General features: G+C 38.9%; 1 long non-coding RNA gene across 1 annotated transcript in view; it reads left to right on the forward strand.

The window, feature by feature from the left end:
* Positions 1-19,680, forward strand: part of LOC130856359 (uncharacterized) — a 76,354-nt gene extending 56,674 nt beyond the window's left edge. The window contains exon 3 of the long non-coding RNA XR_009054558.1: positions 19,543-19,680. This is a non-coding gene — a long non-coding RNA (uncharacterized LOC130856359). The remainder of the gene's footprint in view (positions 1-19,542) is intronic.
* Positions 19,681-19,936: the final 256 nt, after the last annotated feature.

Genomic DNA, 19,936 nt, shown 5'->3' on the forward strand with positions numbered 1-19,936 from the left:
TTAATGGGCATTTAGGTTGCTTCCATGTCCTGGCTATTGTAAATAGTGCTGCAATAAACATTATGGTGCATGTTTCTTTTGAGATTATGGTTTTCTCTGGGTATATGCCCAGTAGTGGGATTACTGAATCATATGGTAGTTCTATTTGTAGTTTTTTAAGGAACCTCCAAATTGTTTTCCATAGTGGCTGTACCAACTTATTTATTATTTATTTTTTATTTTTTTGCTGTGTTGGGTCTTCGTTGCTGCACAAGGCTTTCTCTAGTTGTGGCAAGTGGGGACTACTCTTCATTGTGGTGCACAGGCTTCTCATTGCAGTGGATTCTCTTGTTGTGGAGCACAGAGGCATATGGGCACACAGGCTTCAGTAGTTGCGGCACATGGGCTCAGTAGTTGTGGCACACAGGCTCAGTAGTTGTGGCGCATGGGCTGAGTTGCTTATTTGCTCCGTGGCATGTGGGATCTTCCTGGACCAGGGCTCGAACCTGTGTCCCTTGCACTGGCAGGCAGATTCCTAACCACGGTGCCACCAGGGAAGTCCTGATGGTGAAGGTCTTGCATTCTTTTTCCTTCACATTATTTCAAAACAGTCATAGCTGATGTCAGCCCTCCCAGTAATTGGGGTCCAAGTCTGTTAATTATCCGTTTGCCCCCAGTTTATCTATCAGCTGGAGACCTTCTTTCTTATTCCAGCATCAACTCTAAAGTCCAAAGTGTCATCTAAATATCATCTAAATCACTTTCGGGTGAGACTCGAGGTATGATTCATCCTGAGGTAAGATTCTTCTCCAGCTGTGAACCTCTTGCATTTTTACTATAAGCGGTAAGGAGGACCCAGGTTGCACCTTCAATATTTTGCCTAAAAGTCTCCTCTGCTAAACATCCAAGGTCATTACTTGCAAGTTCTACCTTTTTTTTTTTTTTTTGGGCACACGGGCTTAGTTGCTCTGCAGCATGTGGGATCTTCCTGGAGCTGGGATCAAACCCGTGACCTCTGCATTGGCAGGTGGATTCTTAATCACTGCGCCACCTAGGAAGCCCACAAGTTCTACCTTTGACAAAACACTAGTACACAATTTAACCAAGTTCTTTGCCACTTTGTAACAAGGATTGCCTTTTCTCTGGAGTCTGGGGTCTCTCCACACCAGTTGCGCATGGTGCTTCCCTGCCTGCGTGGTTATTCCCTAATGTGGATGGGGTTACCGTTGCTAGTGAAACTGAATCTGAGCAGGACCCTGTGGGGCTCCTGGGCATGGAAGCCTTTTCGTGTCCCCCATTTCTTGTAGGGAACAGACTCCTGTTAGTGTTTATATATGGTGTGAAGTAGGGGGTCCAGCTTCATTCTTTGCATGTGGATATCCAGTTGTCCCAGCACCATTTGTTATAAGGATTATTCTTTCCCTCATTGAACTGTCTTGGCATTAATTGTTCATCAGTCTGATCTACTTAAATTTGGACTGGGGTAATTTTTTAGGCCCAGTCTTTGTGGTTTGTTCTGACTCCAGAAGCAGCTCTTCTTAGCTGTCTCTTGCTCTGGTTCTTAGTAGTGAGTTACCTGGCCTGTGGTTTAGTTTGTTGCTCCTGATTAAGAGGAGCTATATTTCAAGAACTTCCTTAGGCCTGAACTTCCCTACAGTCTGCCTCAAATAAAGCCAGTTTCTTTGGGGAGAGCTTTGGAGCTTTCTTTTCTTATGGACTACTTCCCCCGCCTGGACAGAATCTCTGAGTCTTACTCTGGATGTTGGCAAGGTGGTAGCTCTTTGTCTAATTGGCTTGTCTCTCCTGGCGTGGAACCTTTGCCCTATGAGCTGGGGAGGATACAGGCTGGGCCCCAGGATTCTTGAACTGTTGCATCTTGGATAGAGCCTCTGTTTTATGGATGGGGGCTGGGGAGAGGAAGAGGCCCGTTATCTCCTGGGCCCACTCACCAGGAGTTTAGCTTTTTCAGGTTGGAGTTGTAGAAGATGAGAAGTCCTGGTTGCCTGCTCCTTCTGGTGATTGGTTGGGAGCTGAGGAGAGGAGTGCCTTCTTCTTAGTCACACCCACCTGGAGTAAAGCTCCATCAGGTAACTGGGGGGAAGTGGATCGTGGCTCAGATGCCACAGGTGTTCACTGTTAGCAAGTTTTAGTAGATTCTCTTGAATAAATACTTCTTTATTTGCTGTATGCCTCTAGGACCATTTCCAGAGACTTAATTTTTCTTTTTAGTAGTTTTCACCAGCTTTGCTTATTTTCCATAGAAATTTGTCCTTGGGGCCTCTCATGCTAAGATCCCAGAAGTGGAAATCCATAATTTACACTCTGGTTGGGATTAATAACAACTTAATTTTGATAGTATACATCAGTGTTGCTCCTGTGTAGTTCTCTTCCCCCTCCCTTTTGCTGTTAATGTCACAAATTACGACCCAGATTTATAATTCTTTATGCAGTTGTCTTTTCATAGACAGGAGAAAAAAGAGAAACAAAAATGCATTTGTATTGTCTTTTATGTTTACCTATATAGTTGTCTTTATCGATGCTCTTTTATTTCTTCATGCGGATTTGAGTTACTCTCTAGTGTCTTCTCATTTCAAAGTGAAGGACTCCTTTTAGTATTTATTGTAAAGGCAGGTCTGCTAGCAACAAATTCTCTCAATTTTGATTTTCTCAGAATGTCTTAATTTTTCCTTCATTTTTGAAGGATAGTTTTGCTTGATATAGAATCCTTGGTTGACAGGCTTCCCCCCACCCCACCCCAGAACTTTGAATATGCCATCCCACTGCCTTCTGGTTCCTTGGGTTTCTGATGATAAGTCAGCTGTTATTTATATTGAATATCTCTTGTACATGATGAGTCACTTTTTCTTTCTGCTTTCAAGATTTTCTTTTTGTCTTTCTGTATTTTGAATATGATGTGTCTAGATGTGGACCTCTTTTATTTAACCCTACTTGGAGTTCATTGACCTTCTTGAATGTGTAGATTAATGTTTTTCATCACATTTAAGAAATTTTCAGCCATTAGTTCCTCAAATACTCTTTCTGCCCTTTTTTCCCTCTTCTTCTGGGACTCCCATTATACATATGTTGGTAAACTTGATGGTGTTCCATAGGTCTCAAGGGACATTATCATTTTCCTTTATTCTTTTTTCTTTCATTTCCTCAGGTTGGATAATGTCAATTGATCTTCAAGTTCACTGATTTTTTTTTTTTCCTTCTGCCTGCTCAAATATGCTTGAACCCCTCTAGTGAATATTTCATTTCAATTATTCTACTTTTTCAGAATTTCAGTTTGGTTCCTTTTTTTTTTTTTTTTTAAATAATTTCTAGCTTTTTATTGATATTCTCTATTTAATGAGACATTATTCTCACACTTCCCTTTAGTTTTTTAGGCATGGTTTCCTTTAACTCTTTGAACATATCTGAAACAGCTGACTTAAGATCTTTGTAATAGGTATAAATTCAAACCTGGGCTTCCTCAGGGATAGTTTCTTTTGCTATCCTCAGCATGTATTTTCTGCTTTATAATATGAAATGACTGCTCGAGCTCCAGCCATACAATCTGTATTCTAGCCATCAGGAAGGAGGAAGGGCTGAAGACATGCTTATTCCCTTTGTACTTCCTAGAAGTTCTATATGATACTTTTGCTTATGGATGGCCTGTTGGCCAGAATGTTGTCATATGATTAAACCTAGTTTCCACGGAGGCTGGGAATTGTAGTCATTAATCTGGGTTGCCATTTTCCTGAGTCTCTTATTACTGAGAAAGAAGAGGAGAATGGATTTAGGGATTTAATTAGGATTTTGTTTTTTGTTGTTGTTGTTGTAGTCTGCCCTTTGGTTATTCTAATATGTATGCCTACCCTTCTTTTCACATATACAGCACATTCACCTCATCCCAAAAGAGACTGTCCAATGTTTCATTTAGTTACTGCATTCAGCGCAGAGCCTAGGACGTCTGAGTAATGAGCAGTCTTCTCTGGTGGGTATGGTTCAGGGCTTAGAAACTAACTGCCCCCAAAACAATTACTGTACAACAATTGTAATAGAAACAGGATGATAGCAATAAAAAATTACCGTTCGGAAAATTTCTTTTTATTGGTATTCTTTATTTGGTGAGACATGATTCTCACGCTTCCTTTAGTTTTTTAAACATGGTTTCCTTAGACATGGTTTCTGAAAAGGGGAGAATTGGTAACATACAAAAGTCTCTGGTCCAGAGCAATTATTAAATGCTACTGTGTAGGAAATTTGAAGACTTTCTGTCCTAAGAGGGGAATAAGTTTCTGGATTAAGCGTTTTTAAGCCTTATGACTCTGGTCTTTTCTTACTCACCTCTGTGCCTTGCCTATCTCCACCCCATCTTAACGTAATGGCAATCACAGTGAGGCTATCTGAAACAGTTGGCGTGTGTGAGAAGGCAACCCTAAGCCCCTCTCCCTTGCTTTGTTTTGGCATTTGGGCCTTTATATGGGCAGCGTTCCAGTCTTCTTTCCATTGGCAGCCACTCCTTTTTTTTTTTTTTTTTAAATATTTATTTATTTGATTGCGCTGGGTCTTAGTTGCGGCACGCGGGATCTTTGTTGCCGCGTGAGAGATCTTTTGTTGTGGCGTGCATGCGGGCTCTAGCTCCCCCACGAGGGATTGAACCCGGGGCCCCCTGCATTGGGAGCGCAGAGCCTTAACCGCTGGACCACCAGGAAAGTCCCTGGCAGCCACTACTTTTAACTGCACCATTTTGGAGTACAGAGTGGTTTTCTACCGTATCAGACTCCAAAGTAAGAGGCTTTTAGTCAACTTAGATTGCAGGCCACAGGAAAGCAATGATATGTTCCTTTATATCTCTTCTTATTGACTGACTAGCTCTAGTCTGAGTTCTACCTCTCTGGTATAATTTTGTTGAAAGTTGCAAGAAGCAGCCAACACATACAACATTCTGAATCTTTCCTCCTGTTTCCCTTAAAGCTGTAGCATTCCGATGTAATCAGGCAGTGCGTTAATGACATGTTTTGCCACTGCATAACAATTGTCACTAGCTTTTCAGTCTTCAACATCTGAAGGCTCATCACAAATGTTACATTCTTTCTCATGAAGCATTCTATTCCTGGCACCAAATTCTGTATTAGGATTATGTTCAACCATGTGATGCCCCCAAAATAAAATAATAGCGATTTTAAACATGATGTAAGTTTACTTTCATCTTACGTAAAAGAAGTCCAGAAATTGGGAACCCAGGGCTGGTGTGGTGCTCCACTGTGCTAAGGAACCAGGTTCTATTTTTGTGCCTTGCCATTCTCAACATGTGGCTTCTTCCTCATAGTCTGAGATGGCCGCTTGCACTCCAGCTCCTCATCCACATTCCAGGCAGCAGGGAGGGGGAGGGTCCAAAGAATAGTGTACTAAGTTCCTTTTAGGACATTTCCTGGGAATCACACTTAATACTTTTACGGACATACCTTGTTTTATTACACTTTTTTGCTTTATTGTGCTTCGCAGATGTTGCATTTCTCACAAATGGAAGGTTTGTGGCAGCCCTGCATTGAGCAAGTCTATTGGTGCCATTTTTCTAATGTGTCTCTGTGTCACATTTTGGTAATTATTGCAATATTTCAAACTTTTCATAATTATATTTGTCATGATGTTTTGTGATCGGCGATCCTCGATGTTACTACTGTGACTCACTGAAGGCTCAGATGATGGTAAGCATTTTTTAGCAATAAACTATATTCAAGTAAGGCATATATATTGTTTCTTTAAGACACAATACTGTTGCACACTTAATAGACTATAGTATAGTGGAGACATAACTTGTATCCACTGGGAAACCAAAAAATTCATGTGACTCACTTTATTTTGATATTTGCTTTATTGCGGTGGTCTGGAACCCAACCTGCAGTAGCTTTGAGGTATGCTTGTATTCATGTCCCACTGGCTCGAACTCATGGCCACATCTGGCTGCATGAGAGGCTGGGAAATGCAGTCTGCATTCTGGCATGCACTTAGCTAAAGCTCAGGTGTTCTGCTACTAAGTAAGAAAGAGAAAACAGATATTGGGCAAAACCTCCAGTGCCTCCCACAATGGTCCAGGTGAGGTTCTTTCTGCTTATTGTTCGTCTCTGGTATTTAAAAACACTCCTATTGCTCTTCCTGTTGTGTTCTCTCTTTCACATCATCTAAAACTTCCGAGTTACTACATCCGGATGATTGCCTCTCTTTTAGATGTAGATCACGAGTGTGCTTCCTTTCTGCTTGATTGATTTAGAACCGTTCCATTTTAAGATATGCCACCAAGACATTAGAAGATTTCCATGCTGGTGTGCCCTTACCTTTCCTTTCCTTTTCTTTTTTTTTTTTGCTATCTGTATCATGCTTGTTGCCTGCACAGATGCCTACAAAATGCATTGCAGTAACTGCTGACTGCTGCTGTGTGTCTTAGCGTTTTATAAATTCTATAGTAACTGCTCTTAGATGTAGCTGTAAAGTGGAGATTCCTGCAGTGCTTTGGAAAACACTTTTGCTGTATTTTGTATTTGTTTGGGAAATGGATTTCTTTGCCTGTACGCTCTCTTCCCTCTTTATTTCAAAGCTTTCCAATATAATTGTACTGAAGTTAAAATCATGTTTACTAAAAAAAAAAACATGTTTACTGATGTCTGTTACATTTCATTCCATCAGAACTTCTCAGCACCTTTGTTAGAACTATTAATTGGCTGAGAGTAATACTATTTGAAGCAAGAGGCTGTCAGAAGGGAAGAATAATGGAACATGACTTAGCAGCTGTTTTTATTTAAGTTGAGATTTATTGTTTTCAGAGGTTCTGCCTTAATTGAAGCCTTTAATGACCATGAGCAACTGAAAATGCATTTTTGAACACACTCTGCACTGTTTACTGTGAAGGTAATGTGAAGAGCTAGTGCTTTTGTATGGTCACTGATCTTGTCAGAATAGATTCTTTTAATCAATACATTAGCTTTTATTATTAAAGTGTAATCAGAAGAATAAAGTGAGTATGCTGGTGGTGTTTCATCTCAAATGCTACAGTGCTATCACAGATTGCACGTTGTCCTGAGGGTTCCTCATTGTAGCACCAGTAGGTGACTAGGAGCTGTAGCCTGGCCTCTTCTCCTTGACCCATAGACACTCCAGTCTTCAATATACTTTTTCTGTAGCAGAAAAACCCGAATGAACTTTTCAGCCAACCCAATATTTGCGTTTGCTGTATTCCTACAAAGTTGTGACAGTTTCTGGATTTTTTTTTTTCTTCTTTTTATGGCAAGGTATTTCATTCTCAGTGTTTTGAAATATTTGATCAAGAATTTAGGAAAATATTCATGACTCCTTTTATAAAGAGGGAGCATATTCTTAAGATATGGGGAGAGAGCTCATTGGGAAACCTAAGGATGTGAGGCCCTGGCACTGGAAAATAGTGCTTCTCTTCAAACGCTCCATTGTAGTGTGGAAACAAAGCACAATACTGTAAACGTCTTCCCTTTCCCCCAACTACTGCCTGTCTTCATCCTAGGTGAGGTTTGTCTCAACAGGTTTTTCATTCCAAAGTTAGTATGTTCAAAAATAACTAGTCTTTTTCATACTATTCATACTGGAACAGCATCTCTAGGGCAGATTTTCTATACAGTGGCCTGGCGACATTTCAGGTTGTCCTGGCATATTGGGTGTAAGGTTTTGGTGTTGGAGTGGAAGTGACAGAAGAATTCTTAACTTGAAAATTGTCTCATGATGGATTATGTAATTTTGTAGGTGAATACACAAATATGTTCAGATCATATTTAAATATATTCAGGTCTTTTATATATAGCATGTGGACTTCTAAACATCCATCATTCTTTCTCTTAGAGAAGAAATTTCTAAAAGACAAATAGAATTCCACAGTTAAAAATCAGAACACATTTGGACACTGCAGAAGAGGGATTAGGAATCATAAGGAAAGCATATTTGTAGTGTTTGTGGACATGAATATAGTTCAAGGAATGTCATGAAGTCATCTTGCCAAAATAGTGCTTTACATCTCAAGCAGCCTTTTCTTGGGGAGCGGGGAATTGGCGATGGGGTTAAGGCAAATTATCAAATTTCTATTAAATGTTTGCAACAAAATGCCTCTTTATAGTTAAACTCTGTACTTTTCAGGATAATGTCTCATAAGACCCTTTAAGATAACAGGACAGAGTAACAATTCTTATTCAGAGTGACTTGCCCAAGGTCATTTCACCAAACTCAGTGATATAAGATATTGATATAGGTTACATATTATAACTTTTCTCCAAAACAACATTATTGCAATTGTTAACTAGGGGGCCAGGCAGAGTGGTAAATTATACCAAACTCAAAAGTCAGGCAGCAGGCTAAGGTGAACAACTTCCCCCACAATCTATTGTGTAAGCAGCCGCCAAAGTGATCTTTTGGAAACATACGTCAGATCATTTCACTCCATTGCTTAAAACCTCCCAGGGGCATCCGTTTTTTCATAGAATGTACTTCTCCCCTCCTGCTCTGCTCTCTGCCCAGGCTGGTCTTTCAGTTCCTTGAAGATGTCAAGCTCATTCCCACGTCATGGCCTTTGAACTTGTATGTGCTGTTTCCTCTGCACGACTGGCTGCTGCTTGTCAAATTCAGGTAGCGTCAGATTGTGTAGTGGTTAGAGGCATGGGTTCTCCTGATTGCTTGTGTTCGAGCTATTTAACCTCTCAGTGCCTTTGTTTCCCCAACTGTAAAAAATTGGATAATATAAGTGTACCTGTTAGTGTTGTGAAGGTTGAATATACACAATTAAGTTGGCTGTTATTCAGGTCTCAGCTTAGATATCACCTCCTCAATGAGACCTTTTTCGAACATTTAAATTAGCCATCCTGCACTCCCCATAATACTTATAGTTACCTGCAATTACTTTATTGTGTATTTATTTACCTTTATTTTTGTGTCTCTCTCACTGTAATGTAAGCTCCATGAAAGCAGGAATATTTTCTGTCTCTTGCACTCCTGGTACCTAGAACACTGCCTGGTCAATATATATTTGTCGACTGAATTAATGGAAATCAGCTCCACCCCAGGTCTTCTCAGGTGACGTTAAGACTGAAAGGCAGTTTGTGTCACTCAGTTAAGGGTGTTCCCATGCATACCCAACACCATTAGGTTATGTTCTAAGCTATGGATAGTTGGCAGGGGCTTGTGGAGAATGGTGTGGAGAGTAATCCAAAACAAAGGAGTTGAGCCTGCAGATAAAATACATATTTTACTTTTCTTTATTCTAAATGTTTTTATTTCTCCTGTTTCCAGCTGGTAAGTTCATGTCCTTTTATATAAGCCCTTGAGCTTACTTGTGTCTTTACGTTTAGGGACAGCTGGTTGCCCCTCAGCATTATAAAGTTACAGCTTTATTGAGCTTCTTCTAAAATAGTGTGAGTAGAAAGTACCGATATGTAATTAGATACTCAGCTGTATATGATAATTTTAGGAGTCAGGGATGATCTAAAACCCAAAGTAGGCAGTCTGAGACTAGGAATGCGTGAGTTATCAACAGAGTCAGATATGATAGCAATTTATCATTCTCTTATATCTATACCTCTGCCTTTTTCTTGTATCAATACTGTCCCTACTTTTTTTTTTCTATTTTCTTCCTATTCTTATATTCCTTTTTGTTTCTATCCTTCTACTTTCATGTCTATATTTTCCTTCTCATGTATATAGTGGAGACTCAGGTGTTTCTATTATTTGGCTTTGGCTTCTGCACCCAGTACCCCAGATCAAATTCAGCATCCGCTCAGATAAGAGTCCTCCTCCTTTCTTCCCTGTTTCTTTTAGCAGAGTCACCATTCTAGCAGTCACTCTGGCTTAAAACCAGTCATGTTTGACACCTCCCTTTCTTCACCCCCCACAACCAAACACAGACATATCCTATCACTTATAAATTGTCTCATTCATTCAACATTAACTCAACAAAGATCAGAGCTTCTGCTCTGTGTCAGGTGTGACTCCTGTTACGTGTGACGGATCCCATCTTTCTACGTTTACTGCCCGAATTCAGGATCTCAGTAAGTTATACTTTGCCTAATGAAAGTACCTTCATAATTTTTTTCCCAACCTCTTATTCCTTTTTTCCAATCCAGTATTTATTCCACTGCCAGATTAATTCTCTAAAACATGGTTTGATCATGTTATTCCGTACTTCTTTTTTAAAAAGTTTTTATATTATATTGGACTATAGTTGATTTACAACATTGTATTATGTTCCCTACTTCTTAGAGTGAAACTCAGCTTGCCGTTGCAGGCACACCTCATATCACTTGTACTTGATTGCCCTTTTAGAACATACTCCACACTTTCTCACATCCATGTTTTTGTCCTTGCTGTTCTGTCTCCTGGAAGAATATAAGCTCCCTGAGGGCAGGAACTTTGTTTTATTCACTGTAGTATCCCCTAGCACCCAGAACAGTACCTGGCATGTAGTAGTTACTCAGTAGATATTTATTGAAAGAATGAATGAAAAATAAGTGAATCTTGTCAGTACTAGCTATTTAAAAGAATTTTATTGACGTATAGTTGATTTACAATGTTGTGTTAATTTCTCCTCTACAGCAGAGTGACTTAGTTATATACATCTTTTTTCATGTTCTTTTCCATTACGGTTTATCACAGGGTATTGAATATAGTTCCCTGTGTATGCAGTAGGACCTTGTTTTTATCCATCTTATAGCTAATAGTTTGCATCTGCTAATCCCAAACTCCTGACACTTCCCTCTCCCATGCCCCCTCCCCCCTGGTAACCACAAGTCTGTTCTCTATGTCTGTGAGCCTATTTCTGTTTTGTAATACTATCCATTTTTTATGACTGTTCTCAAACATATGTATTTCTATTCAAACATAAATACCTACCTGTGACAGAACCTTTTCCCCTCTTTTTTTCTGTCAGTGCTGACTTTGATTGTGTATGTCATGTGGTTGCCATGAGATTAATATAGTCAGTAAATGAACAAATGTTTATTGAGTTCCTGTTCTGTGTCAAGTGTAATATCTAGGTACTTGAGTCAAAATGACAATAGAATGGAATTCCTTTCCTCAGTGAACTTAACTGACTAGAGGAGGATCAGTCTGTTTTCATAGTAGTCAAAGTAAGCCGTGAGAAGCAAGCCTGGGATCTGTGGAAGCATAGCCTGTTGGAATGGGATGGAGAATAGGGAGAAGGGGATAGTTTGGGGAAGAAGAGGCAATTCTAGGCAGTCACAAGGAGAAAGCAGCGTAAGGTGCATAGGGTGGGAGCCATGGGTGCTTAAAGGGGAGTGTGAGAAATGAAGCAAGTACTGGGAAGGGCCTTGTACTGTTGTTATTGAAGAGGCAGTACTATATTGTTACCTTTTATCTATTTTGTTGGGATAAGAGGAAAAACTTGGATGACGGACTCCCTGTGGACTGATCAGGAGGAGCTGAAAACCTGAAGTGAGCAAAAGCTGTAGTTCCATGGAACTTTCTGAAAAAAATTACTTGGGAGATAAAGTTTTTGTTACCTGGAATGCCTTCCTACTTGATTGATAGTCTATATAAGCAATTCCAATTTGATAATAATTTTTTTTTCCTGAGAATTTGAAGGCATACTCTATTATCTCAGTTTTCAATGTTGATGTTAAGAAATCTGATGCCATTTATTGTATCTCACAATGTTGTGGGTGAGGGATTTGGCAAGGCTTAGCTTGGGGATTCTTCTGCTCCATAGGGTGTTTGTTAACTTGGGTCCACATGGTGGCATTCAGCAAGTGACTGGGCTTGCCTGAGGCGGGTGGTCCCAGAGTATATGTGCCTCACAGCTTGGTGGGGATGTCTGGAAGGCTAGTCTTAGCTAGATCCCTTTTTGTTTTCAGTGTAGTCTTGAGATGTGTTTTTTATGGTCTCTCCATCAGAGTAGTTGGACTTCTGGGAGTACGGGGCTCTCAGAGATCAAGGTAAAAGCTGCCAGTCTCCTTAAAGGCTAGACCTGGAACTGGCATAGCATCATTTTCACTGTACTGCGTTGTTAAGGCAGTCACAGCCCAGCTCAGGTTCAGGAGGAGGGGAACTAGACCTCACCTGTCAATGGAAGAAGTGTCAGGGAATTTGCAGTCATCTTTAATCTGCCATGCCACTCTTCATGTGCTTTCTGTTGTTTTCAGTTGGATTTTATATTTTCCTGATTCTTGTACTCCTTGGTTTGGATGATTTCTAAGATGAAGAGGGAGCAGAAAGGCCTTTTCTTTGCCGTCTCTAGGAGCCTGAGTAATTTTTAAGACATCTGAAGATAATAGGGGTGGTAGTAACAGAGATAAGGGCAACTAGTTAGCCAAGACCAGATGTTTTCCTCACGTTTTACTGTAGCGTCTAGGGCAGTACCTAGTACATAGTTAGTTCTCAGAAAATACTTGTTCTCAAATTCCTTTATGTCAAATTTTATATATATATATAATTTATATAAAAATATGTAAATATAAAAAATATAAATGTATGTATAAATTATATATATCTGCTTAGATAGTAAGAGTTTTAAAGATTTTGGTTTATCCGTTGAAGATGAATCAAGGAAAAGAAATGGAAAAATCTGTACAGTTAAAAAAAAGGTTCATTAATTGATTTTAAAAAGCCACTTTATACAGAGAAATTTTTTTCAGAAGAACCGTGTCATTTGGTTGTATGAAAGTCTTTGTCATGGGTCATGATAAAAAGTCATGTTAGTATATACTTTCCTAGAGTTATCAGCTGTCTGCCTGAGCTCTTCCATTTCTCTAACACTTTTTGTGCTGTTGCTTCTAGTTACATATGCCGCTTGGCACCAGCAGAAGGCATGCAGCCCAAAAAGGGGGTGGGGTGGAGAAAAGATGAGGCGGAATCAGGCCAGCAAGAGAGGGAAACAGATGGGTTGTGGGAGATGACCCTGCCCCCATGTTGTTTTGTTCTGGCTGCTACTGATCATATGTGAATCAGCAGCCAAGAAGCTGGAGTTGGTGATCCTGTGATGAAAAAAAAAGTTCGATTTTGGACTCAGTAGAATTATAAATTTACAACACTGAAACGTGACGCACATTTTTTCTTTTGGTTATTTTAATTATCTTTCCTTTGAGACGTTTCAGAAAGTATTTTGAGATGTAACTCTTTAATTTTTCTAAATAATATGATATGTATACTCTGAGATAAATAATACTCTTTCAGCTTTTTCTTTTTCATGCAGGTTTTACAGTAAATGAAATTTTAGGAGTATCCAGGAACTGGTAGAGGAGACTTAGTCCATGATGGCTGTTCCTCAATATTTTTGGATCTTGTTTCTGGATGGTCAGAGTTTACTAGGACTTTCTCCTGTGGGTTATTTAAAAATGAGTAGAAAGTAGAATGTTTGCTAGAGAAATAAATCTTCCCAATGTGTATATTTCATGCTAAATATTCTCTCTTTTCTTTTGTTAGTGCTTATACTTGACTTCTGTTTGGCTTATTTTCCAAGGTCAAGAATAAGGAAATCTTGCTTTGTGTCTTCACTTTGTTCTGTGGAAAAATCTTATTTTAAAAAAATTTCTTTTTTTAAAAAAAGCATTATAAGAATGTTAGCAAACATACACCAATATAGAGAGAATGATAGTATAATGAATCTCCATATACCCAGTATTCAGCTTCAACAATTACCAATGGTCTCTTGTTTCATCTGTTCCCCTGCCCCTTACGAATTTTTATGGAAGAATTTTATTGTAATACCATTTATTTTTTACTTTTTTAATAAATTTATTTATTTATTGGTCATGTCGAGTGTTTGTTGCTGCACTCAGGCTTTCTCTGGTTGTGGCAAGCAGGGGCTACTCTTCATTGCGGTGGCTTCTCTTGTTGTGGAGCACGGGCTTTAGGCATGCAGGCCTCGGTAGTTGTGGCATGTGGGCTCAATAATTGTGGCTTGTGGGCTCTAGAGGGCAGGCTCAGTAGTTGTGGCGCACAGGCATAGTTGCTCCGCAGCATGTGGGATCTTCCCAGCTCAGGGATTGAACCCATGTCCCCTGCATTGGCAAGTGGATTCTTAACCACTGCTCCACCAGGGAAGTCCCTGTAATAACATTTAATGTTAGCATTTTGAAAGGCTGTATCCTGAAACTTTTGAAATCTTTAGATTGAATACTACTATAGCATATAATTTGCCCAGTAAAAATGTGTGGTAACCTATATAGGTATGTAAAATTTTCAAGTGACCTCTTCAAACCCTTAATGACCCTGTAAATACGGAACTTAACCTAAGTTACTAAGCTATTAAAATAAATTCTGAATGGAACACTCAGTAAGACAGTTTTTCAGATTGCTTTTTCTTTCATTCCAGTCAGTGTCAGGCACAGTCATAGTCCAAGTCGCTACAGAGTTTAATATTCCTTTCTTTAATCTATTAAAAATGTATGAGTTCTAAAAAACATCACTTTTTAAACTTCTTCATTTTTTCTTCATGCCTAGCCCTTGACTTGGATTGACTTTCTTTTAGGAGTCATATTCCACAGTTTCTTTTAAAAATAATCTTTTTTTAGAAGTACTGCTTATCTTCATTAAGTACATACCAGAATTACAGACTCATGCAGTTTAACTTCAAACTTCATTAGGGAAATCATACGATCATGTGATGGATGGATCTTTATTGCCTTTTGGGCGCAGTAGTGCATGTGAATGTCAAATCCCCAAATCTCAGCAATAATAGTAATTTTCTAATTCAGAGTAATAGGAGGAAGTTTGTTCTGAATTACTGAAAAGTAAATTAAGGGACATTTTAAAGAATAGACAATTTATTCTTTCAAGCTCAGTGAATAATATGAGCTAGTTTAGTAAATTATTTCTTAAGCGGAGATCTTGCCAAGCCATTTTAAAATTATTGTGGTAAAAAAATGTGATATTAAAGTTACCATCTTAACCATTTTTTTTTTTTTTTTTTTTTTTGGCACACAGGCTTAGTTGCTCCGTGGCATGTGGGATCTTCCTGGAGCAGGGATCGAACCTGTGTCCCCTGCATTGGCAGGCGGATTCTTAACCACTGCGCCACCTAGGAAGCCCCATCTTAACCATTTTTAAGTGTATAGCTCAGCAGTGTTAAGTACCTTCACGTTGTTGTACAGCAGCTCTCTAGAACTCTTTCCTCTTGCAAAGCTAAAACTCTGTCTAGTAAACACTATTGCTAGGCCATTTTTAATGGAAAAATAGCTTATTTGAAATGGGAAATAAACATTTACACATTAACGTTGATTGTGTTATGTGCTAGTCTCTTTTGTAATTGTGTAAAGAATTATACGTTATGAGGCAGTATTTTAGTTTTTCTCTTACTCTGGTAAACACTATAAAATTGCTGGCACTCTTTTATCCTACCCCTCCCCCAAGTAGCATAAAATTTTTCTTTTTTTTTTCTTTTTATAAAGTGAGCCATGTGTTTTGGTTGTTGTTGTTTTCTAATTTTAATTTTTTGTTTTTGGCTGCGTCTTGTCTTCATTGCAGCCTGCGGGATCTTCGTTGTGGCATGTGGGGCCTTTCCTTGGGGCGCGCGGGCTCTTTGCTGCAGTGCATGGGCTTCTCTCTAGTTGTGGCACGTGGGTTTTCTCTAATTGAGGCGTGTGGGCTCAGTAGTTGTGGTGCGTGAGCTTAGTTGCCCTGTGGCATGTGGGATCTTAGTTCCTTGACCAGGGATCAAATCCCTGTCCCCTGCATTGGAAGGTGGACTCTTAACCACTGGACCACCAGAGAAGTCCCCATAAAATTTTTCTTAATCTCATACTTCATTATAGTATCACAGATATTAATGAAGTCTGAAATAATGGGATTTTGCTGTTTGGTTAAGAACTTTTTATATGAAACTATGATTCTACCCCCACAGTTTAACTGGAGTACTTAAATGAAATGAGGTTTGCTAGTTCCTGTCCTGACTTCCAAACATTATTCTTAATTTTTCTGTATCTTTCATACAGTCTTCTTGTATCATTCTAATTTCCCTCAAGACCTGCCTGTCTTGGTCCCCAGATTATCTTTAAGTATCTTTCATTTGCTTCTGTCTTTTTCAGACAAGTATTTATCAAGTGGCTGTTACTGTGCAAATACTATTGGCACGGTCTGTCTACTGCGTACACACATAGTTGTTACCATTCTCAGTTAAATTTCTCCATTTTCTAATGAGAGGTATGAATATAATCTATAATCTGCAATGGTTTAACAACTGTTTTTTTTTTGTTTTATTGGGATATAATTGGTAGATAGCACTGTATAAGTTTAAGGTGTAAGTAATGACTTGACATATGTGTTGTGAAGTGTGTACCACAGGAAGTTTTGTAAACATTCATCATCTCATATAAATAGAAAAAAAATTTTTTTCCTTATTATGAGAACTCTTAGGCTTTACTCTCTTAACAACTTTCAAATATACCATATAGCAGTGTTAACTCTACTTACCTTATAATTGGAAATTTGTATCTTTTGACAACCTTCATCCAATTCCTCCACTTCCCGCTACCCCACTGCTGGTAACTACAAGTCTAATCTCTTTTTTTATGGATTTGTTTTTATTTTTTCATTTGTTGTTTAGATTCCACATAAGTGAGATCATATAGTATTTGTCTTTTTCTGTCTGATTTATTTCACTTAGCTTAATGCCCTTAAGGTCTGTTCATGTTTTTGCAAATGGCAGTATTTCTTTTTTTGTGTGGCTGAATAATATTCCATTGTATATTAACAGCTGTTTATTGAAAACTTGTTACTGTATGTGAAGCTACTTTTCCTAGGTCTTAAGGCTGGAGTTTTGATGCTGTCCTCCTCCTGCTTTCCTTTAGGACTCATTTAAGAGTGTTGTTTTGTTTCAAAACTCACATCGCAGTGCCATCATCCATGTGCACATGTGCGTGTGTGTGTGTGAGAGCATGCTCATATGTTTCAGGGTGGGGAAGGGTATTGAGGACTCTGTCCTAAGGAGTTTGGGTCTCAAATGATCGTTGAATATCATAAAATTGAATATTTTAGTCTGAAAAGGCTGCTGTTAAGGAAAACCAACATTCTCTTTCAGGGTCAGTGGCAAAGAAAAGCCAGATGGATTAATCATGTATAACAATTGTTTTTTCCCAGTACACACAGAGACATGGCTTAAATGGTGATAAGTCATAGGCAAGATGGGAAAAAATTCTTTGAAGGTTGAATTCTGGATTTTCTTGGCAGACATTTGTTATTTTATAATTCCTAAAATTGTTCAAACCCTTAAAAAATTCTTTTCCCAAGATTTGCCCATACTACCTCTTAGACTGTTGAGTTCCTGATATATATATTCTTTTGTTTTGAACTTGACTCACTCCACCTTCTTTCAGCCTTTTTGGAGTAGAGAGTCCTTCTTAATATCTTTATTCTTCGTGATGTCACCCTCCCTTCTTTTTTTTTTTTTGGGCACACGGGCTTAGTTGCTCCGCGGCATGTGGGATTTTCCTGGAGCTGGGATCAAACCCGTGACCTCTGCATTGGCAGGCGGACTCCCAACCACTGCGCCACCTAGGAAACCCCCACCCTCCCTTCTTAATTGCTCTTACCTGATCTTTTCCATTCCATTTTATATTTTATGAGGATCAACCAGAACTGCAGTCAGGTTTGGGCACAGTATAGCCTTACATGAAGGTAGAATGTGATGGTCCTTTTAGTTTCCTTTCTTTCTTTTTCCTTTTTTTAATTAATTAGGCTGTGCCAGGTCTTAGTTGCGGCGTGCAGGATCTTTTTTAGTTGCAGCATGCATGCGAGATCTACATAGTTCCCTGACCAGGGATCGAACCTGGGCCCCCTGCATTGGGAGTGTGGAGTCTTACCCACTGGACCATGAGGGAAGTCCCTCCTTTTAGTTTTCAATGCCTTTCTTCATTTCATGGCTTTCCAATATTTTGTTGGTTTCTTCATCTGAAGCAAATTAAGTGAAAGCCCTCATTAAAGTCTGCAGGGAACTGCTAGGTCCCCTTTTTAGATTAAGAATTATAGCTTTTTCATTATGAAAGCAATATATGTGTTTTAGAGAAAATTTGAAAACTAAAGAAAGTAAAAATTTTCATAGTCCAAACAAACGAAACCCGTTTTGTGTTTTGGTAAATTTCCTTATGGTCTTTTTTACCCTGTATAATACTTTTATATGAGTATGCGTTTTTATATCTTTTTTAAACTTAATTTTAGATAAACATTTTCTGCATTTTAAATGCTTTGTAAAAATTATTCTTAATAATTCCACAGCATTTGGTGGATGAGTATAGTCTTAATCCCCCTAACCATTCATTCCCTTGTTGTTGAAAAGACTTTCAAGTTATTTGTATTCTTTGTCATTTTTAAAGATCTTGTTCTTTCTCATGTTGCCATGTGTTTTGTTTTTGGTATTCCATTCCTGGGTACTGTGATTAAAAATATTCAGATAGGTTCAAACATTTGAGCTAAAAAACAAAAAACATGTTCAGAATGGCATTATTTACAACTGGCAAGATATGGAAACAACCTAAGTGCCCATCAGCAGGTGAGTGGATAAAAAAGACATGGTGTGTATACACAATGGAATACTGCTCAGCCATAAAAAAGAATGAAATTTTGCCATTTGTAGCAGCATAATGGACTTGGAGGGCATTATGCTAAAAGAAATAAGTCAAACAGAGAAAGACAAATACTGTATGATATCTCTTTTATGTGGGATCTAAAAAATACAACCAACTAGTGAATATAACAGAAAAGAAACAGACTCACAGGGATCAAGCTAGTGGTTACCAGTGTTGCGGGGCGGGTGGGGGGGGGCAATATTGGATGGAAGAGGAGTGGGAGGTACAAACTATTGGGTGTAAGATAGGATCAAGTATGTGTTGTACAAAACAGGGAATATAGCCAATACTTAAATGGAAAGTAACCTTTAAAAATTGTGTATATATATATATATATTTTTTTTTTTTTGGGGGGGTACACCAGGTTCAATCATCTATTTTTATACACATATCCCCGTATTCCCTCCCTTCCTTGACTCCCCCCCCCTCGAGTCCCCGCCACCCTCCCTGCCCCAGTCCTCTAAGGCATCTTCCGTCCTCATGTTGGACTCCCTTTGTGTATATATTTTTAATTGAGCTAATATCCATTATCAAACAGACATCTCTGTTTATATTTCTTTGTGGAATCTAGTGGGTTGGGAATGGTTTTCTTAAAGAAATTTTCTCCCCAAGATTATGTTAGTACAATATGATACTTTAATACCTTGTACTCATTAAGTATTATTTCTCAAGATATTTTTCCTTAGTAGTTGGAAGGTAACATTTATCTCATAGCTCTTCCTCCTTGACCACTATTTCCTTTTATCCCACTAGACGTGTGTATGTATCTGTGTGTGCGTATGTTGGTTTTGTTTCAATCGTACGTTATCCTCCATGCACTCTGTGAGCATAGTAAATATTAATTTAATAATGATGCTAGTTTGCTTTACAGAAAGCTTTTAAGAATAATGGTAGCTCACCCGTACTGTAATTTATAGTATTAGTGTTCAGCATGTACTCAGTAGAATAGTCTCTTTTCCACATCTAAACTTTCTGTTTCTCCTTCCATTTCCAGGTTGCCATCACGAAAGCCAAGGTGGATTTCTCCAGTGTAGTGTGCCTGCCCCCTTCCGTCATTGCTGTGAATGGGCTGGACGGAGGAGGGGCTGGCGAAAATGATGATGAACCAGTGCTGGTGTCCCTGTCCGCGGCACCCAGCCCGCAGAGCGAAGCTGTTGCCAATGAACTGCAGGAGCTCTCCTTGCAGCCCGAGCTGACCCTGGGCCTCCACCCTGGCAGGAATCCCAATTTGCCTCCGCTTAGTGAGCGTAAGAATGGTGAGTAGATATGGAATTATTGAATCGCCAAATTTGCACCAAGGTCTTAATGTTTATAATGGCATAGATCCTTACTTTATGTCTCTTGAAAGTTTCTTCTAATCTTAGTATTTGTTATAAAATAGGGAATAA

The sequence above is a fragment of the Hippopotamus amphibius genome, chromosome 7 (assembly GCF_030028045.1).
Source record: "Hippopotamus amphibius kiboko isolate mHipAmp2 chromosome 7, mHipAmp2.hap2, whole genome shotgun sequence".
Lineage (NCBI taxonomy): Eukaryota > Metazoa > Chordata > Mammalia > Artiodactyla > Hippopotamidae > Hippopotamus > Hippopotamus amphibius.